Source organism: Sturnira hondurensis, unplaced genomic scaffold, assembly GCF_014824575.4.
Source record: "Sturnira hondurensis isolate 20B ecotype Veracruz unplaced genomic scaffold, ASM1482457v3 Scaffold0025400, whole genome shotgun sequence".
Classification (NCBI taxonomy): Eukaryota; Metazoa; Chordata; class Mammalia; order Chiroptera; family Phyllostomidae; genus Sturnira; species Sturnira hondurensis.
This window is the reverse complement of record NW_028098031.1, coordinates 222,402-245,916: the sequence shown is the minus strand read 5'-3', so window position 1 is coordinate 245,916 and position 23,515 is coordinate 222,402.

Here is a 23,515-nt window from a genome sequence, read left to right as displayed (position 1 = left end):
AAATTTTAAAATATTTCTGAATTCATGGTAGCTGAAAATAATTTGAATTTTCTTATTGTTGTTCATGTACAGTTGTCTGCCTTTTCCCCTCACCACTTCTGCCCACCCTAGCCACGGTAGCTTTATTATGTATTTTATATATTTATTATTTATTTTATATATTTTCATTATGTATTTTTAATCAAAAGATGCTAAAAAGTAAAACTACTATGTATACAAGGAACCATATTTTGACATTCAAAAAGGATTGTAGTATTGGGTTGGAAGCTAGTTGTTCAGAATGATAGCAACTGACTTAGGAGTTGTAAAACTTAGTGTAAGATCTGCCACATCCAAGAAATTCCATGTTTCAAGTTAGACAGCCTGTATGTTTCCCAATAGATCTAACAGCATACTTTCATAGTAACATGCAGAAATTCTATGTGAACTTTACATACTTATATATTAAATTTTAAAATTTCTCCTACCGAGGATGTGAAAATGGTATCACATTAATTATTAAAACACGTAGCAGCCACACATAATAATTATGTGTTTTAATTATTAAAACACATAAGGCCACATGTGGACTGAGCCTGAAACAGACAAACTGTGGCAGGAAACATTTCAAAAAGCAATCAGAAATAGCGATGTTGAAAAGTCCTAAGGGATATTCTTCTTGAAAGAGGAAGATTCTCTGGGTCTTTGTCTATCACAGAGCTGAGCTGAGTTGGTGCCTGAGATTAAAAGTTGGTTTGTTTGTTTTTTTGTACATGTTTTAGGAGGTGACAGTGGGAGTTTCTGGCCTGCAGTCAGAGTGGGCTGATAGGAGTCAGAAGCTTTATGTTCTATAATAATTCATTGGACTGTATACTTATTCTCTATACATTTTTCCAGGTATGTGTTGTTTCCCGATTGAAAAATAAAAGAGCTTAAGTCTGAAAAAAAAAACCCCACTTTAGAATTCTATTATCATGTGTAACTCTGTTGCTAACTCCTACCCTTCCTTCCCTGCTCGCTTATATATTAGTAAGAGATGGGTAAGAACTGTTGCCTCTCAAAACATTAAGCTTCCTTGATGAAGATGTATTTATTTGTGATAATAGAGAGGGAGTAGTCCACATAAATTATGAGGGGTGGTAAAATTTAACTTGGTTCCTCTTGCCAAAATATGTAGTAACTTGCTGCTAAATATGGGTTTATGGGGAAATGTCAGGAACCCAGCACTCTGCAGTGATGATGGGTACATGACATAATCTGCTGTGATATATTCTGCTTGCCATAAGTAGACCAAGAAGTTCCAGAAAAAAAGTAAATCAACACTACAAAAGGCACACTAGGACTCCAAAGGGACTAGATGAGAGGCTAAAGAAAAATAGATGAAGTCAAAGATTGTCTGTGTTTGTCAGAAGAAAATACAAAACATCCAATATGTAACTTAGGCAAAGTCAAAACCTCTCTGGCAAAACCTAGCATGACATTGAGGAGGCTGTATCCACATGTTCCAGGCAGTGGTTGACACCAAGGAGAGGCTTTCCCTTGGTGGAGTTGGGAGAGATTAGGAGAAGCAGGTGACACAGTGAAGCAGCTTTCAGGACTCAAGAGACAAAGCCTTCTTCCTCCTAAAACATTGGTAAAGTGAACCTTAAAGAGTGTTTGAGTGAATGTTTGCCTTATACTCATTTCTGCTAATTAGAAGGTAAAATTTTCTACAGGAGGTTAGAAAAGGATGTGTTTCGGGGGAGGACTAGACCTTTGGGACAAGTGGAAAAAGTGTGAAATAGGTGAGAGAGAAAATGGCAGAGAGCTGATGAGGAGAATAGGCAGTACAGAAAGTTCCGTCCAGATGGTTTAGTGGCCACTGTGTTGTCTTATTTCCTCCAGGAGATTGTCTAAAGATTTAGAGATGGACAACAAGGCAGGCAGTTCATCCAACTTTCATATTTGGCCTGGCAGGTGCAATGGAAGAATGGCAGGGTAAGAAAGTGTAAGGCATTAGAAAGAAAAAGGGGGAGGAGTAATGGACCAGAGAATGTCAATGAGGAAAGGAAGGAATGAAGACAAATAGGAGCTGAGAGAGAGAGGAAGTAGAGAAATCTGTAAATTGGAAGTATCAGGAAATGGAAGAGCAGATTGAGAATAAATGATCAAAGGTTATGTTCAGAGTCTGAGGCATGAAAATGTTTTCAGAGTTGGAGCAATGCTAGGTGACAAGTTCCAGGATGTGTCTATGGAAGTGGGTGGCTGAAGTAGAGAAGTCATTGGAAATAAATATGCTTAGGAAACAAATGTCCAGAATGTCAACCATGAATATGATATTATCCTAAATAATGGGCAGATAGAAGCAAGCGAGGATACCAAATGCATCAAGAGCAGTGGTGAAGAGAGGTCAGTAGCTGACAGAAAGCAGAAGGGTGTGAAGTAGTGTTGCTAAACAGAACCATCTCCATAGAAGCAGGGAAATTTTTTTGTAAGAGGGTAGAAGTGAAATGATCTGAAATTGAATGTGGAACAAGCATATCATTTTCTTTTACTTATTTTCTTTTATATTTTTTATAATTGTTCAGGTACAGTTGTCTCCATTTTCTCCCCCCCCACTCCCCCCCACCCCAGCCATCCCCACCTCCCACCCTTGACCCTACCCCTCTTTCGTTTTGTCCATGTGTCCTCTGTACATGCTCCTGGAAAACCCTCCCCTGTTTCTCCCCATTATCCCCTCTCACCTCCCTTCTGGTTACTGTCAATTTGTTGTTCATTTTATTGTCTCTGGTTATATTTTGCTTGCTTGTTTGTTTTGTGGGATCAGGTTTCACTTCTAGGTGAGATCACATGGTATTTGTTTTTCTAATAGAAACCACAGAGTTGGTGATGCTGCGTTGGTACTTACAAATCTTTCTTTTAGAAAGTTTTAAATAAAAAAATGAATTAACACCTCACAAATGACATATAGTTCTCTTGCTTGTATATTTTCTTTAAGTCATGTTTCTGCCCCTTAGTTTATCATAGTTTTAGGGTCTCCATTGTTTTGCTCTGTGCCTCGTAGAATGGCTTACTTGCTTGTACAGCTCTGATATATCATGACAGAGCATACACTGTGCCACACCCAGAACCTTGTGACTCACAGTTTCTAAGGAAAATTGAGAGACACTTAATCACTCAATTACACTTAAGTGATGTGATATTTTATGACTAAAAGCCTGTGGGATTATGGTTACTATGTACACAACTCTTGAAACAGGGTCAACGAAAGGAGAAAGAGTTGAATCAAGTCTCTGCCCTTGACAGCTTCACTCATTTACCAATTTATTCCTGTTTATTGAATAAATCTTTTTTGTTATGCACCGCTAGATAGACATAAAGGCAATTAACTCCTAATCTCTGTCCTTGAGAGGCCATGTAATATATACAAATAATTAATATATTAATATATATATAAATAATATATTATTTGTATATATATATATCTAGTAATATATACAAATAATTACAGATCTTTGTTAAGAGTTGTAATAGAATACTGTACAAAGTGTTATGGATGTCTATGAGGGAAGGCTTCAGAGAACTTCATGAAGTTGACAATAGTAAACCTGCAATATGAGTAAGAGAATTTTAGGTAAAGAGCCTAGCAGTTTAAGGGGGGAAGAAAAGCACAGCATATAGGAAAGAATAAAGAGATTAGCTAGGCTTTAACATAGGGTATGTGGAGAGAAGAAACCAGAGATAATAGTGGGAAGATATAAGGGGGCAGATCCTCTAGGGTTAGAATGTCATGCTAAGGAGTTTTAATTCTAATCTATAGAAAATCAAGGCCATATAGGATTTATAATAGTTTTAGATGGCAACATGATTTGAGAATAGAATTTAGGGTATGGGAAACTCGGAGCTAAAAGACCACTTAAAAGATTGTTACAAAAGAAAAAACTTACTGTGCTAAAGAAAAAAGAGAAAGAAAATAGGAGATGTTTAAAAGGTAGAATTCATCAGATTAGATGAATGAAATGTATCTTGAAAATGAGAAAAAGTAGAGAAATTCTAGAATGTCCCAAATGGGTCTGACTCAGGTGGACTTGGTGTCTTGTGATGGAATTATGATTAGAAACACTGCAGGAGATGGCATTTTAGTTGGAGGATGAAGAAGAATAAGTTATACATGCTGGTTATGGAGGGAGATAAAAATATCACTTTTAAGGATGGATTTGAGACGCCTGTGAGAACTCCTCTCAATGGTGTCTGTGAAGCAGATGGTACGTGAGCCTGGAATTCAGGACACAGTTCAGGCTGAAAGTATAATTTGGAACTTGATGTCTAGGTTTTCCCCAAGGCTACGAAAGCAGATCGTAGAAGGCACAGAGCCCAGATGTTCAGCCTAAAAGGCTTGAAGTGAACTTCAGAGCATCCATAAAGCAGATACTAATGAAATTGTTTTTCCCTTTAACTTTCCTGCTACTTTGAAAATTATCTTTGTTGAAAAGAAAGAAAAAAGGAAGTATTGTTTCCTAACAAGTAGGATAGAAGTGGATGCTACTGTACAGTCGGGTAACATACAATCATCACTGGATGAAAGATAGTGAAGTGGTGGAAAGCATGCCCTACCCAGAGGAAATAGCTCCTACACCATTCCCAGTGATTGTTGGCCTGGAGAGACACAATCCCAGTGTTGCCTAATCTTCTGACATGTCAAAGAGTACCACAAACATGGTATTTTTAAGGAAAAATTTCAGATGTTAAAAACCCAATGTATAAATTTATTTTTTAACACATATGTTGTGAGTACCCAGTTTGTGCCAGGCACTATTCTAGGATCTGGAGAATCCTGGGAGATGAAGTCAGAGAAATAGGGAAAAGGGGATCCTACAGGGCCTGTGACCATAGTGAGGGTCTGCTATTTTCCTGGGTGACATAGAAAGCCAAAGTATGTTTGGGCTGAGGAGTGACTCTGTGCTTGCTCTATTGAGAGTATACTTACTTCTACAGAAGAAGAGAAGGAATCAGGAGACCTGAGAGGAAGCTACTTTAGTAGCCCAGGCTAAAAATGATGGCTACTTAGACAAGATGGGTAGGGGATGGAAGTAAAGAGACCGAGTCAGATTTGGGATATATTTTGGAAGTAAAGAAAAAATAATTTGCTGACAGATTCTATGCAGGGTGTGAGAGAAACAGGCATCAAACAAATCTCCTGGGACTTTTGGCTTGAACTATAAGGATGGATTGTCATTAACCAAGATGAAAAACAATGATCTTGGGATAGGACAAAAAATAGGAGCTCAATTTTTTACCTACTAGGTTTGAAATGCCTATTAGATCTTCAAGTGGAGTTGTCAGTTAGGTGATTGGATATCTATGTTTAGAATTCAGGGGAGTGATCCAGGCCTGGCATATAATCATGGCAGTTAGACTAGATGCTATCAGGAAAGTGAGAATTGATAGAGAAAAGAATGGGACAAAGGACTGAGGACAAAAGCACTGTATTTAGAATTTGGGGAGATGAGGAAGAGCCAGCAAAGCCAACTGAGGAGACACAACCAATAAAATAGAAACACCAGGATAATATGGCATTCAAGAGAAGAAAGTGCTTCAAGAGGAAGGAAGTGGGCAACTGGGACATAAGCTGTTGCCACTCCCAAGAAATGACCATTTAGCAATATGAGGACCATTAATGACCTCGATAAGAGAAGCTTTAGTAGAGGGATAAGGTGGTGGTAACAGAAGCCTAATTAAATAGGTTCAAGAAGAGGAAGAAAAATTAGACCCAATAAGTGTACACAAATCTTTTGATAAGTTCTAAGGGAAATAAAAAAATGAATGGGGAAGTGGCTTAAGGTAGAAATGGGTCAAAAGAGAAATTTCTTTTTCTTTGAAGATTGAAGGAATTACAGTATATCTGTATGTTTGTAGGTAAGATCTAACTGAGAGAAAAGAAAACTGATGATGCCAGAGAGAGCATGGACAATAGTTGGAAGAACGTCTTAGAGCGGGAGATGTAGGGTGAGGCTGGGAGTCTTAACAAAAAGTGCACACCGAGTTCTGGGTCCAGCACCCACTGTCAGTTTGCAACATCTACACACTATAGCCCTTCACCCTGAAAATACACTGGACATTGTGGGTCCTTCATAGCAAAACAAATGCTTCCTTTGAAAATACTAACAATATTCAGAATATCCTCAGTTTATACATCGCTGACTCAAAGCTGCTGACTCATAGTTGATGGAACTTTGAGAGAAATGTGTTGTGGAAATAGTCTGTTGCATTTGATTTGGAAGAAAGAAATAAAGATAAACCCCAATTGACTTCAAATTGCATTATCCACACTAGAACTGCTTACATTTCTTTGGAAAATGTTGTTCTTAGCCCATGAAAAATAGATAGCGACATCATTTTTCAGTTACTAGATTAAAACTACTGACATTTCTCAATGTGAAACTGATTTGTCTCTTAAATACGTGCTGATATCATCACAGAAAATTTTCTTGAGAGTCCCTTTTGGAAACAGACTTGTCACATATTTGAAATAGTTAAAACTTTCTTTGTCAAGTAGTGCTTCAACTAGAAGGAAAAACTTTCATGTTCTATGCAGAAGATTGACCACCTGAGATCCTTGACAGTCCCGGACTGGCTGCTTTAGAGAGAAGCTTGCCAAAGGGCATCATGTCCTACTACTTTACCCATGAGAAGAACTGGTATCAAATGGGCAGCAACCCCAGTTTTTGGCACAAAGTAGGGGCATGATAAACAGTTGCTAAATTAATGAATAAAATCAGTTCTTTCTACTTCGAAGCATTGTAACTTCTATTAAGACACTGGACTTTGATTTAGCATTTTGTCAAGTGATCTTATTAAGAAATGTGAGTGGAACCTGAAGATTTTCTTTTATAACTCATAAGTTAATTGGCTTCTCAGGGGATCAGTATTGATATACTTCATTGTATTCTTGGTAGTATTTTGAATAAAAAGAGCCTATTGTCTAAGTTGTTTAAAAGAAAAGCATTAACTCACCATTTGCCTTACTTGCTGGATGTTTTTGTGTTAAGAATGAAGAAGGTTTTCAACTACTGCCTCCACATTTTATTTTTCATTGACATATCCATATTTTTCAAATTTCCTTCCCAGATGCTAAATAAACACTGAGTGATGAAGAAGTCTCCGTTCTTAAGGTGATCATATCACATGAATTAGTTCTTAAGGTGATCAAATCACATGAAATGTGTATGTGTATAAGAATTCACTGTGTGTATATACATTTATTTAAGTCACTGTATGAATATATATAATAAGTATAGTAAGCATATATATGTGTATAGTGACTAGTGACTTCTGGTTAAAAATTATACAAAATGACCTGGCTAGTGTAGCTCAGTGGATTGAGCGCGGGCCTGCGAACCACACGATCGCAGTTCGATTCCCAGTCAGGGCACATGCCTGGGTTGCAGGCCAGTTCCCAGCAGGAGACTCATGAGAGGCAACCATACACTGATATTTCTCTCCTTCTCTCCTTCCCTTCCCCTCTAAAGATAAATAAATAAATAAAATCTCTTAAAATTATATAAAATGAGTATTCATGTCTAATTCTGCTTTTTCCCCAAATGCCAGTAAAGTAGCAGTAAAATGCATAAAACTAAAAGAGAAGGGCAGTGGGTGAGGAGATGGAGATGGGTTTGAATGGTGACTGATTTAGCAGAAAGTAAAATGCTGAAACCTACCTTCTTGCAGATGGTGAAGCCAGTGTTTTTATGCTGAGGAATCTCAGAAAAGCTGAAAAACTGGAGGCATCAAAAACCTGTTAAGAAGGGGGAATGAGGGTTTGGACTGAAAAGAAGAGCATAGGTTGAAAATCTATTCATTTATTCATTAATGTAGCAACTGTTTATCATGCCCCTACTTTGAGACTCCGAGGACTCTCATCATATCCAAAGCATTCAAGTGGCTACCCTAGCAGGAGGCAGGGGATAGTAAGTAGAAAAATCAAACCAGAGTAATTCTAGACTCTAGGATAAATACCAGAAAGTGAAAGAAGAAGAGTAGGAAAGACAAATATTAAATGGTGAGACTCTTGTCTCCCTTTCCCCTCAAAGATCCCTTGATGTTGGTAGCCATGATTATACCTCTCTGTTTCATCCCAGGAAAGACTTTGGAGGATATCTCCCTAGACAAATGAATGGATTTAAGAGAAATGTTTTCAGATGATAACATATGGAGCTACACTGTCATGTTTCCAAACCAGTAGTCAAGCCAACGAGAAAACCAGCCTAGACCACGTATACACAGTGTGTTGTGACCAGCTTTTTGGAAATTTATTCTTAAATATTAAAGGAAAGTCACAGATCATAGTTGAAGAAAGCCTCCAACATGAAAAACAGAGTCCAAAACTAACCACCAAACATAGACAAAATAACCAACTCAGAACACATACAATGAAAACACCAGAAGAAAACTCCCCATGACCAAAAACAAAATAAAATCTTTGTAATTAATTGGTTATAAAGAAAGATATTTGATCTATGAAATAACAAAAGGATGCTGGTAAAAACAAGAGACTATTTAAAGAATAAGAGCTGAAAGTAATAAAAAAAGGTCATATCAATAATAAAAGTGCAATGGAAGGAATAGATGGTCAACTTATGGAAATATAACAAAAACACAAAGAGGTGAAAGTAGCAAGGAAAACATAAACGTTTTAGAGAACTAACAGAAATTCCAGGAATAATAGTCTAACTAATAGGACATCAAGGAAGATATATAAAAAATATTTTAAGAATAATATGAGAATATGTCCCAAAACTGTGTATTATGTATTTTCATTAATACGTAAATTTCTCTATTGTTCAGCACAGTAAATGAAAAAAGACAAATTAATGTCAGGCACATTGTAATAAAATTTCAGAGTTGCAAGGTTAAAGAGAAGAAGCTATAACTTTTTAGAGAATAAAACTTCAGTCAAACATAAGAAAATTTGAGTCAGAATGACAATCAAATTCTGGAAATCACTAATCCTAAAACTAGATGACAATAGATAAAGGCCTTCATAATTCTAAGGAAAAGGGTTTCAACTTAGATTTTAAAGCCTAGACAAACTTTCAGTTAAGTTTGTAAGTAAAACAAAGATTTTTCAAAAATCAATGAAAGAAAATTACCTCCCATGCCTTTCCCCCACTCTTTTCCCCCCAGGAAGCTATTAGAGAATATAGACCATCGAAACGAGAAGAAACACAAGAAAAAGGAAGACAAGGGTACAGGAAGTGGAGAAATCCAATAACCAAATAAGTAAAGAGAAATTCTCAGAATCATGGTAAAAGGCCCCCAAAAGGCAGAAGTACAGATTGGTAGAAGATAAAGAAGAGCCATAAAAGGTCTGTTAACTCCAAGGAGAAGAAAAACATGAAACTCATAGTTTATTTAATGTCTGTCAGTATTTTAAGGATTAGTGTGGTTCTGTGAAAAGTTAGTGAAAGGTGCAAAGGAAAACTGAGCAAAAGATAGAATTATCAATGAAAAGAAATATAAAAAAGATTAATATAAAAGGAAATTTCATAATAATACACACATGATAACCTGTTAACAATATTGATATAGTACAAATATATAAACACTGAGTATTAATTTAAGTAAAAATTATCACTATATTGAGAACATAAGGGAGATGAGAAATATTATTGGAGGTGGGAGGATAAGAGAAATTCTGATCTCCTATAATAGGCAGTTAACAAATAAAGTCTAAAATGGGTAAAAAAGGAAAAAGACATGGATAAAAGGAATATGGAGGTAAATACCTGAAGATACAATTATAAATTTTAAAAATGGCTACCTTTCAGTGAAACACTGGGTCAGGAAACTGCTGCTTCATGTCCTGAAAGTACTGTTTGGCTTTTAAAATAAATAAATAAATACATAGTGCTCACTTTGGCAGCACATATACTAAAATGAATAAATAAATACATACATATTTATTTATTTATTATATATTTGCATTTCTTAAAATTCAAATTTAAAAACCACTTATAAAGTCATGTAGGACAAAAGATTTATTGTGAGTGGTTAGTAAAATAATGTGTGTACAGCACATAAAATAGTGTTGATACACCAAAGTATTGATAAATTCTCAAGATATGCTAGCTTGTGATATAAAGGTAGTCTCATTAAAAAAACAGTAGTATAGATTGGGAAGATGGCGACAGAGTGGGATGGAGTGGATTCCACTTCCCCCTGCACACGGGAGAAAAACCTGGCTGATCTACGGAGGAAGAGAGGAAACAGCCAACAGTACCCCCAGAATATATGAAAATAAGAGACTATAAATTGTAGCAGACACTGAAAAACCAGACAGTAAGGAGACTGCTGCAGGACAATAAGGTCCCAGGGAACAGTGAGAGACAGAGGCAGTGGCAGCCTCAGCCCCTGCCTGGCACCTGGTGCCGAGGTTACCACAGACTCCTTGGGAGTGGTGGGCCTGCCACAGAGTCCTTGGGAGAGAGCCAGGTCACTTGCTCCCATTCTCCCTGGCCAAGCAGGGTTTAACCAGCACCAGGAGAGACCTGGTTGCTCGAAGTTGCAGAGAGGGGAATAAGGACAAAGAGGCAAAGATACAAGGGCCATGATCACCCATGGAGTCTGTGGTCACCAGCTTGGAAGAACTGAGAGTCGCAGTGTCAGGCTCTGACCCCGATAGTCACCGGTCTGGCCTGAGAATTGGGCTGTACTGAGCGACAGGCTTGAGTAGGAGGAGTATCTCAAAAAGTAAAACTGTTTGGGGATACTCCTACCCCAGGCACTCAGCCTATTCCCCACACAGCCAGGCAAAAAGCCCTGCATTCCCCCCTAGCACTGGGAAGGGTTTCTGCCCAAACCCTTAGGACCCAGGTAGCCTGGCAGGTACGTGCCCCTGCACCTCAGCCCACAGCGATCACCCCGTGGAAACAGTGCTCTGAAAAAGACCTGGGTCCGCTGCATGGGGTGCTGGGGAGAGGCAGGAGTCTAGCTCTTGGGAGAGGGCTCCCAAGACTGGCTGAGTACACATCAGGAAGGAAAAAAGGCTACACCAATTGCCCCTCAGCCTGCTGCAGCCAGGGAGATTTAAAAAACCAGTTTGGCCAGTTTGAAACCAACAAGAGGTGTTTGTTTTTTTTAGTAATCTTTTATTTTTTTTAATTTTATTATTGTTTTATCTTTCAGCACCTTTTTTCTCACTTTCCTTCTTTCCTGTTTTATTCCTTCTTCCTTTCTTTCCAAACTTATCTCTTCTTTCTCCGTTCTCCTGCCTTTTTTTTTTTTTTTACCCACAAGTGAGACAAAAAACCTGGAACTGTTAAAGGACCACAGTTAGACCCAAAGAGGGGGCATCCCAACGGTAGAGACAGAGAGACAAATTTCACTTTGCTATAGCAGAGAAACTACAAGTTACTACAAATAATAATAATACAAATAATATTTGTATTATTATTATTTTCATTATTCTTACATCTTTTATTTTAATAATATCTTTGTATTCCTCTTCTTTCTGTATAGTCTTCTTTGCCTTTGCTGGTTATATTGTATCATTTGACAGGTTTCCCCTGTATTCTCTTCCACAGTGTATTGCTAATTTACTATCCTTCATGCCACTTGTGTTCCTTTAGCACACTACTCAAAGTCCTATACCTAATATTCATGTTATCCAGATCACATAGTATCTGTCATATGATTGTTGCTCTAATATTATTGTAAATAATAGGTGTTCCATACAATTGTAAATACTTCACAACACCCCTACCGGATCTTAGCCCATTTCACAGTTTCCTGGACTCTGTTACTGTAGTGGTTAATTCTCTTCTCTCACACACTACACCTATTTAATATCCTTTACTCTCACCTTACCTCAGAATCTGACCTCCCACAACCTCACTGCTTTCTAGTTCCAGCTCACAATCCTTCCCTCCCCAACAAGAGTCTTATCTTCTTTCCACCCTTTGTTAAAAGTGGCTAGTTGGGTTGAAGATTACAGTTAACACTATACATAGCCAAAGGATCTTCTATCTCTTTTCTACTGGCTGCTATTGTAAATATCATGGAATACTCTCCTGCTGTCATAAACTACTTTGCCTTCCCCTCCAATTGTTCACACACACACAAAAAAAAGAGTAGGTGGAAGCAGTGAACATCAAGATACCCACTGGAAGAGGAAACACAACAACAAAGGAACCACCAACACATAACAATAGAAGAAGGTGAAGAGGGAGTAGAAACCACACAAACCTCAATCCAAGACCTATCTGGAAATACAACTAAGTAGCAGAGAAACTACCCAGTACAAAAAAACTGAACAAGAGCAAAAGAGAATTCTTAAAACCTTGTACACATGAAAGAACTAGCTTCAACACAGCCTGCCCTCACCAACACAACAAATTACAAGAGGTGGTGGACAGAGGGACCATCAGTTAACCAGTTGGTGGTAAGGACCCACAAAACAAAGACACAAAAACAATCAAAACCCAAAGACAAACACAGACCCAACTTAAAGGACAGCACAAGACCAGTGAGCTTCAAAAATCAAGGAGACTACACCACTAAATCTCACAGGTATTATACCACAAAAGTTCACACTATAAACCCAGGAAGCCAGAACAAATTAATTTAAAAACCTGAAGCTAACAAGAAGAGTCTCACAAACAATGGGAAGACAAAAAAACAATCCCCAAAAGAAAGGGGGAAAAAGGAAGTCTCAGAAAGAAATAGGGCAAGTCAGCTATCACATATTGAATTCAAAGCACTGGTTATCAGGAAGTTCAAAGAGCTCACAATGAGCTACCAGAAACTCCAGAGAAACTACAAGGAACTCACTGCGAACTATATCAACATGAAAAAGGAAATGGAAACTATCAACAAGGGCCAAGACCAAATGAAGAATACAATTTCTGAACTGAAGAACACAGTAGAAGGAATCAAAAGCAGGGTAGACGAAGCAGAAGATTGGATCAGCAAGCTAGAGGACAATGTAGAAAAAACACCCAGAAAGAGCAAGAAAAGGAAAAGAGGCTCAGAAAGAATAAAGAGGGATTAAGAGAAATGCAGGACAATATGAAATGTAATAATATCCGAATAATAGGGATACCAGAAGGAGAAGAAGAAGAGCAAGGGATAGAAAAACTATTCAAAAGAGAAATGATGGAAAACTTCCCGAATTTGATGAAAGAAAAAGTCACACAAATCCAGGAACACACAGAGAGTCTCAATTAAGAGGAATACAAACAGGCCCACTTCAAGACACATCATCATTAAAATGACAAAATTAAAAGACTAAGAGAGAATCTTAAAGGCAGCAAGAAAGAAACAGGAAGTAACACACAAGGTAACCCCAATTAGGTTAGCTGTTGACTCCTCAATGGAAACACTCCAAGCAAGAAAAGAATGGCATAAAATATTCCAAGTTATGAGAACCAGAGGCCTACAACCAAGGCTATTTTACCCAGCAAGGCTCTCAATCAATATAGAAGGTCAAATAAAGAGCTTCCAAGACAAAAGAAGTCTAAAAGAATACGCCTGTACCAAACCAGCTCTGCAAGAGATGGTAAAGGGACTGCTCTGAAGAAAGGAAGGAAAAGACAGAGACAGAGAGGAACACAGGTACAAAAATGGCAATGAATAAGTACCTATCAATAATAACCTTAAATGTAAATGGATTAAGTGCTCCAAACAAGAGACATAGAATAGCTGAATGGATAAGAAAGTATGACCCACACATATGCTGCCTACAAGAGACCCACCTGAGGCAAAAAGACCTACACAGACTAAAAGTGAAGAGCTGGAAATAAATTTTCCAAGCAAATGAACAGGAAAAAAAGCCAGGGTAGCAATACTCATAACAAACAAAATAGACATCAAAAAAAAAGGGCTATAAAGAGAGACCCAGAAGGTTACTTCATAGTACTGGAGGGAAGAATCTAACAAGAAGACATAAACATTGTAAATATATAGGTACCCCATATAGGAGCGCCCAAACATATAAAGAAAATCTTGGAAAATTTCAACAAAGATATTGACAGCAACACAATTATAGTGGGAGATTTTGATACCCCACTGTCAAAAATAGACAGACCTTCCAAACAAAATATCAACAAAGATATTGTGGCATTGAACAATGCCCTAGATGAAATGGACTTAACTAACATCTATAGAGCCCTTTATCCCAAAGAAGCTAAATACACATTCTTTTCACATACACATGGAACACTTTCAAAGACAGACCACATGACAGGACACAAAACAAGCCTCAACAAATTCAAGAAAATTGAAATCATACCAAGTACATTCTCCACCACAAGGGACTGAAACTGAAAACCAGCCCCAAAGGAAAAAACCCCAAACACTCAAAATCATGGAGATTGAATAGCATGCTATTTAACAACAAATGGGTCAATAATGAAATTAGGGAAGAAATCAAAATGGAAACAAATGAAAATGAACTCATGACAATCCAAAATTTATGGGACACAGCCAAGGCATCCCTGACAGGGAATATCATAGCAATACAAGACTACATAATAAAAGACAGAAACATTTCAAACACACAACCTAATCCTACACTTACAAGAAATCGATGAACAACAGCAAAAACAGCCCAGAGAAATTAGAAGGAAGGAAATAACTAAGATCAGAGCAGAATTAAATGGCATACAGATAAAAAGCACAATTCTAAGGATCAATGAGTCCAGAAGCTGGTTTTTTAAAAAAGATAAACAAATTCAGCAAGCCTTTAAGCAGGCTCATCAAGAAAAAAAGAAGAGCTGACCCAAATAAACACAATCAGAAATGAAAGAGGAGAGATTACAACTGACACCACAGAAATAAAAGGAATTGTAAGAAATTACTATGAAGAACTGTATGCCAAGAAATCTGAAAACCTAGGTGAAGTGGACAAATTTCTAGAAAAATATCATCTTCCAAAACTCAATGAAGAAGAAGCAGAAAGCCTGAACAGACCAATAATAGCAGAATAAATTGAAACAATAAACAAAAAAACTCCTGACACACAAAAGCCCTGGACCAGATGATTTCATAGGAGAATTCTACAAAACATTTAAGGAAGAGCTAACCCCTATTCTCCACAGACTATTCCAAAAAATCCAAAATGATGGACGACTGCCAAACCCTTTTTATGAAGCCAGTATCATCTTAGTCTCAAAACCAGATAAAGGCACAACAAAGAAAGAAAACTTCAGGCCAATATTGCTGATGAACATAGGTGCTGAAATCCTCAACACAATATTGGCAAACCACATCCAACAATGCATTAAAAAATCATACACCATGACAAAGTGGGATTCATCCCAGGGATGCAAGCATGGTTCAATGTCTGCAAATCAGTAAATGTAATACATCACATAAACAAAAACAAAGACAAAAATCACACGATTATATCAATAGATGCAGAAAGAACTTTTGATAAGGTACAGCACCCATTTATGATAAAAACACTCAGCAAAGTGGAAATAGAGGGAGCAGTCCTCAATATAATAGAGGCCATATATGAGAGATTTATGGCCAACATCATACTCAATGGGCAAAACTAAGTTTTTCCACTAAGATCAGGAACAAGACAAGGTTGACCACTTTCATCACTTCTATTCAACACAGGGTTGGAAGATTTAGCCTCAGCAATCAGACAAGAAAAGGAAATAAAACACATCCAAACTGGAAAGGAGGAAACAAAACTGTCACTGTTTGCAGATGACATGATAGTGTACATATAAAACCCTATAGACTCCACCAAAAAACTGCTCAACATAATAAATGAATTTGGCAAAACATTGGGATACAAAGTCAATATTCAGAAATCAAAGGCATTTTTTGTATACCAACAATGAAACAGCAGAAGCAGAAACCAAAAAAAAATCCCATTCAATATAGCAAGAAGAAAAATAAAATACCTAAGAATAAACCTAACCGAGGAGGTAAAAGATCTGTATGCAGAAAACTACACAACACTGAAGAAAGAAATCAAGGAAGACACAAACAAATACCGTATATGTATACCGTGTTCATGGATCGGAAGAATTAACATCATCAAAATATCCATACTACCCAAAGCAATTTACAGATTCAATGCAATACCTATTAAAGTACCAATGGCATATTTCACAGACATAGAACAAACACTTCAAAAATTTATATGCGACCATAAAATGACCCCAAATAGCAGCTGCAATTTTGAGAAAGAACAAAGTACAAGGGATCACAATACCTGATACTAAACTGTATTACAAGGCCACTGTAATCAAAACAGCCTGGTACTGTCATTAAAACAGGCACATAGACCAATGGGACAGAGCAGAGAGCCCAGAAATAAACCCAACTCTCTACAGTCAATTGATACTTGACAAAGGGGGCAGTGACATGAAATAGAGTAAAAGTAGCCTCTTCATCAAATGGTGTTGGGAGAACTGGACAGCTATGTGCCTAAAGATGAAATTTGAGCACCATCTTACACCATACACCAAAATAAATTCAAGGTGCATAAAAGACTTAAATATAAGCTGTGACACCATTAAAGTCCTAGAGGGGAGCATAAGCAGGAAAATCTCAGATATTTCATGCAGCGACATTTTTACTGATATGTCCCCTAGAGCAAGGGACATAAAGGAAAGAATTAACAAATGGGATCTCATCAAAAGAAAAAGCTTCTGTGTGGCTAAAGAAAACAGTATTAAAATAAAAAGACAACCAAGTGTATGAGAAAACATATTTGCCAATGATACCTCAAACAAAGGTTTAATCTCCAAAATATACAAAGAACTTACATGACTCCACTCTAAGAAGACAAGCAACCCAATTAAAAAGTGGGCAAAGCACTACAAGAGACATTTCTCCAAGGAGGACATACAAAGGATCCAGAGACACATGAAAAGATGCTCGATATCACTAGCTATCAGAGAGATGCAAATTAAAACCACAATGAGATACCACTTTACACTGGTCAGAATGGCCATCATAAAAAAAGCAACAAACAGCAAGTGTTGGAGAAGTTGTGGAGAAAAGGGGACCCTAGTTCACTGTTGGTGGGATTGCAGACTGGTATAACCACTATGGAAACAGTATGGAATTTTCTCAGAAAACTAAAAATGGATCTGCCTTTTGACTCAGCAATTCCACTGCTAGGATTATATCCTAAGAACCCTGAAACAACAATCCAAAAGAATTTATGCACCCCAATGTTCGTAGCAGCACAATTTACAATAGCCAAGTGTTGGAAGCAACCTAGGTGCCCATCAGTAAATGAATGGATCAAAAAACTATGGTACATTTACACAATGGAATTCTATGCAGCAGAATGAAAGAAGGAGCTCCTACCCTTTGCAACAGCATGGATGGAACTGGAAAGCATTATGCTGAGTGAAATAAGCCAGGCAGTGAGACAAACACCATATGAGCTCACCTTTAACAGGAAGTTAACAAAACAAACAGGCTAGCAAAATATAACCAAGCACACTGAAATAGAGAACAGGCTGACAGTGACCAAAGGAGGGAGGGGAGGAAATTTCAGGGGGAAAGGGGGAGGTTTACAGGAACAAGTATAAAGGAAACATGGACAAAAACTAAGAGGAGTGGAAATGGGAGGAGGTGGGGAGTACTGGGAGGGTGGGCTGGGATGGGAGTAAAAGACAGAAAACTGTACTTGAACAACAATTAAATAAATAAATTTAAAAAAAGAAAACAGTCAGTAAATAGTATATAACTTTTTATTCATCATTCCCTAGTAAAACATTCTTTACTATGTGTTGTGGAAGATATAAAAATATGAAAAATAATCCTTATATTGAAATAACTTCTAATAACATCCATGATAGCTAATATTTAATTGGCAATAAATACACACCAAGCATTGTTCCAAGTACTTTAGCTATATTACCTCATTTAATTTGATGAGATAGCTAGATACAGTGATCTCATCCAGATCATGGAGCTAATCAAAGATGGAGCTAGGATTCAAAACTAAGCAAAAGGTTTGAGAGTCAGTGCTCTTATGCACTGTGACAAACTGCTTCATAATCTAGTGGAGGGGAAGAACAAGCAGAAATAAATAACCTAATAAGCTTTAAGAGAGTTTAACATAGTGCTAGAAGAGATGCCACAAACAAATGCAGGCATATTTTAGGAAAAAATAAATGTATTACTGTAGAAGCTCAGAAGAGAGTGGGACCCCTTCAGGTTGATGGTCAGGGAAGAATTTATGGCAGTTTTTCCTTTTCCAAGGGAGATATATTCCAAGATCCCTGTGGATGCCTGAAACTACAGATAATTCCAGGCCCTATGTATATATAATGGTTTTTCCTATGCATACATATCTATGATAATGTTTATTTTATAAATTAAGCACATAAGATTAATAATAACTAATAATAAAATAAAACAATTATAACAATATACTGTAGTGAGTTGTGTAAGTGTGGTCTTTCTCAAAATCTCTCACTGTACTCTTCTTGTGATGATGTGAGGTGGCACATGTGTCATAATAACCTATGTGATGATATAGAGTGAGGTGAATGATGTAGGCACTGCCATGTAGCATTAGGTTATTATAAGGGTTACTTGAAACCAAGCACTGTGATACCACAACAGGTGATCCACTATCTAAGATGGCTGTGAAGTGGCTAACCAGTGAGTAGGGTATGCAGTGTGGATACACTGGATGACGATGTTGCATTCCAGCTGGGATGAAGGGGGATGGCATGAGATGTCATTAAGGTTCTCAGAATGGTGGGTAATTTAAAACTTGTAAAGTATTTATTTCTAGAATGTTTCACTTACTATTTTTAGATCACAGCTGACCCCACATAATTGAAGCTGTGGGAAGAGAAAACTCAGATAAGGAGGAACTACTGAACTTGGACCATGGTAGGTGGGGAGGGGATTCCTTCTGAGTGAGTCAAGATGTGGAGGTTATATACCTTATGCCAGAGGATAGCAAGGAAGGTAAATTGACTTGGGCATAGCAAGTTTTGTTCATTCACAAATAAGACCTGTGAGAGCAAGGCAGAAGAGCTCTAATGTCAAATTATAAAGGGTCTTGATGCCAATGTAGAAGACTGATTTGTCCTGTGGGAACAGTTAATAATTGTTGAGCATGTGGGAGCTTCATCTGTACATTGCACAATAATCAACTGGCAGAAGTGGGAGGAACAGGTAAGGGCTCAGTGTGAAGTCCCAATGAGAGTTATTAATATCCAAACTGGGGGTTAGTGAGAGTGGAAAGGAAGGACTGAGTTCTGGATGGGAAGAATCATTAAGACTTTTTAAAAATGTTAGATTTGTATTCTCTACCAAGAAGAAAGATTTTCAAATGAGAAGCAAATGGAACAGATGTGATCAAAATAGAATTAAATGCCAGTAGAATACCTGTTTTTACTAAAAAGTAAGTTTAAATTGCTAGATTTAAACAAATTATAACCAGAATAATCAAATATTTAGCAATTATGATCTTGAATCAGCTGATACGATTTCTTTAAAAATAAAATAGAGATTCCTAGAATGAAGAGTAACATATGTTCAACATGGTAAATTAATAAAAATAAAAAGAATAAATCAGTAGCTTACTCTACCCCTCCCCAGATTTAGTTAGCATTTTGGTTTATTTTTTTCATTTCTTTTAACTAAACTTTGTTTCCATGTTAATATATAGTCAGATTATCATCTTATGTATAGAATTTATGATTTTCATGTTTGAATAATTAACATTTTGATAAAACACTATATATTCCACTACAAATTTATTGGTATACATAACAGTAATTGCATAGCATCCAGTAATATGAGTATATGTACTAAAAAGTATTTAACCAATATAGTTGAAGCCAATTCTAAATTTTCTTTTTACATTAATGTAATCTTTTTGCTTAAATACTTTTTGTACATTGTGGATCATCTCCTTGGGCTCTTTTTTTCAGATGAAAATCTTTAAGAAAACAGCAGACTATGAAGTAAGTAATCAGTTTAAACATAACTTCTCTTTAAGTGGGAATGAAACAGTTCAACTGCAAAACTTGAATGAGGCAAAAAAACCCCCATTTTTTTTAAACCACAAGTCTGCCCTGAAGGACAACAGATAATGACACATGAAATAGGCATTGCACAAAAAACATCTATGGAGGCACAAGCAAGGTTTGATAATTAACATCAGAAGCATAGTATCATTATATCTATGTGTTGTTACATTGCATTTAAATTTATTTATATGTATTTCCATTTATGTTAACTGGGAAAATGAATACAGAACATTCTAAGGTATATGTATTATTGTTCTCTTAATTCATTACATTATTGTTTTAAAGTTCTAAACTAATGGAAACAGTATGCATTATTAAAAAGAGATATCGGAGCCAGTTAATACCCATGGACACTTAGAATGAAAATTCTGGTGCTTGGAGTGAGCAGACTGGATAGATAGCACCTTTAAAATATGGTACCTGCAGGGGTCAGCTATTGATTTTGCAGTCTATTGTGAAGTGAGAATGGTGACATGAACTAAGCACAAAATCTGTAGTCAGATGATTGGGGTTTAAGTTTCACCCCAATCATTACCAGATGTGTGATTTGGGACTAGTTAGATAATCTTTGAAATATGTAACACCTACCTCACAGAGTGGATCTGAGGATTGCCAAGATATCAGTGAAAAACTTCCAAGAGCAATGAAGTCCTATACACATCTAAATTGTTGCTGTCATCACTTCTATCCTTCACATCATTCTGGCACAAGATGTATGGTAATTCACTGAGCAGGGTGGGGGAGTCATTGCAGGAGAGCCAGACACTCTCCTCACTAGCTCCAAGACCTTGTATCACCAGCTCCTCAGATGGAACAGTAAGAGCAGGCTTGGTCAAAACTGCATGGGCAATGGAATCTCCTTGGTACTCATTTGGTGGGAAGTTGCATTGGAAGTTTTCATGGATGTCCTGGTAATGGTGAGCACCCTTATTTGATGCTGTGCTTCTTCCAACAGGTAAACACCCAGGATTATACTATTCAAATTAAAAGGTTGATGTGACATACCTTTATAATTACTTTTGTTATGTTGTCAATTTTCTCATATCTGTAACAACCAGTTTTGTGGAAGTCAGCAGAGTCCACTGATGTCCCATATAGGCTAAGACTGTTTGACAAGCCAGGTTAACTCTAACTTAAAACTGATTACTAAATTGGGGCAGGGGGTGAGACAAAAAGAGGAAAAGTATATTGGATTTTGCTGTCTGTGACATAATGACCTGCTTGGTCTTCAGTGGCCAAAGCCCACTTACTCCAGAACTGAAACTTTGATCTCATTTTATGGTTTTTAGTCAGCTTTATGAAGGTGTAGTTTACATAAAGCAAATAGAAATATTTCAAGAATTCAATTTGATGGGTTTTGACAAATATATACACCAGGTAAACACCACCCCAATCAATGCATGGAACACTTTTGTTCTCCCCCCAATTTCCCCCTTTCTGCTTTGCAGTCAGTCCTCCTACACATTTGCACACCCCACTCTTGACAGTCACTGATTTGATTTCCATCACCTCAAACTGGTTTTCTATGTTCTAGAATGTAATATAAGTGAAATGATAGAGAATGACCTCTTATGTGTCTAGCTTCTTTTGCATAGCATGTTTTAGAGATTTTTCCATGTTGTTGTATCTCTAATTTGTTCCTCTTTAATGCTGAGTAGTCGCAGACCTACAATTTATTTAGCTATTCAGCTACTGCTGAACATTTGAATTGTTTCTAGCTGAGATTATTATGAATAGAGCTGCCATGAACATTATGTATAAATCTTTTGTAGACATGTTTTTATTTTTCCTGGGTCAATACTTAGAATTGTTGGACTATAAGGTATCTATTTAACTTTATAATAAGTTAATTTTCCAGAGTGATCATGTCTTTACAGTTTCACAAAGCAATGTTTGAGATTTCTATATCCAGTCATTCTATATCCTCACCAATGCCTAGATTTTTTCAGTCTTTTTAAGTTTTAGTCATTCTAGCGGTTGGTAAGTAGTATCTCATTGTGTTTTGACTTGCATTTCCCTGATGCATAACAATGTTGAGCATTTTTTCTAGTGCTTATTTTTGCTATTCCAATATCTTCTTTCATTATATATGTCTTCAAGTAATGGAAGCAATAGATGGGAAGATACCTGGGTGTGGGTGAATTAGGGTACAATTCTTTGAGGTAAAGCAGGCTTGAAGTAGAGAGAAAGATGATGAATATGAAAATGAGCTCCTTTCCGTATATTTCCCAGATGAACTAAAAATCATATTATGTATGTCTTTCATTCTGGAAAATTCTTTCTCCTTTTTCTTACCTACTGAAATTCTCATCTGGCATAAAGTAAAGATTTACTTAAACCATAAGTTCAGAGAGAGAAATGTCTAAATGTTAAAATGGTATTTTCAATCACTTATTTAATGTATCTACAGTATTCACTGAATAATTTAATAAATTTCATGATCACAAGGGAGATAGACTGGAAAATCCAATTTAACACATTTGTTCAGTATCTGCTATGTGCATGTCATTGCACTATGGAGTAAAAGTACAAAGATAAATTAGATACTATGCTTGCCCTCAATAAATTCAGTCCCTGAGATTTAGACTGTGTTTCAGTGGCTCATACAGGGTAGAATGGACTAAAAGAGTACCAACAAAGGGATGATAAGTGCTTTGGAAACACAAGGACTGGTGTATGGCAGGGGATAAAAAGGATACTACAGAAGTCTTAGAAGAGGGGGTCATAGATAGGACCTTCAGGAAAGAGTAGCATTTTCAAAATTAATTGCACTTATTTTTTGTTTAAGGTAAGTTTTCTTCTTTATAGCAGACTATTTAGCTTCATGAGAGAAAGCACAATTTATCCTAGGAAGATGCTCAACATTTTAGGTAAATAATTTATTTAAAAACTAAAAGAAAAGTGGTAGAAAAATTCTCAGTAATGAATACTTCTGAGAAATATTACGGTAACATGTATAGTGGAAGGAGCATAGTTTTAGAACTACTCAGACTTGGGATCTGTGTGCTTTAGTCCAGTTATTTTCCCCCCTAGACCTCTGTTTCACCGTGTGAAAATGGGTGTAATAAAAATTTGTCCATGGCACTACCATGATGGTTAACCAGTGAGATTAGGCCTCAAACTAAGAGTAGCACATGGTATGTGAATCTTATATGTAAATTTCTTTCTCTCTCCTCACCCCTGTGCAGTTCTAATGAGCTTCATAATTGGCAATATCATAAATCAAGGCAAAAAATGCAAATAGGACTACAGTGGAAGTAGGAAAAAAGGTCAATGTTTAAACAAATCTGGATCTTTTTGAATGACCTACTCTTTGCTGGCAAACAAATTCTGTTGGGTGGGGAAAGAATGACTGAATGATCTCAGAATCTCCTTTGGAAATTTTACCGTTTTATGTTCCCCGTGTCCATTCTGAGTCCATTTTTCAACTACCCTTGGTCCTAGACAGCCACTGATCTGCTTTCTGCCACAATAGATCAAAACTTATCTTTCTTATAATTTCATATAAGTAAAATCATATAGTATGTAGC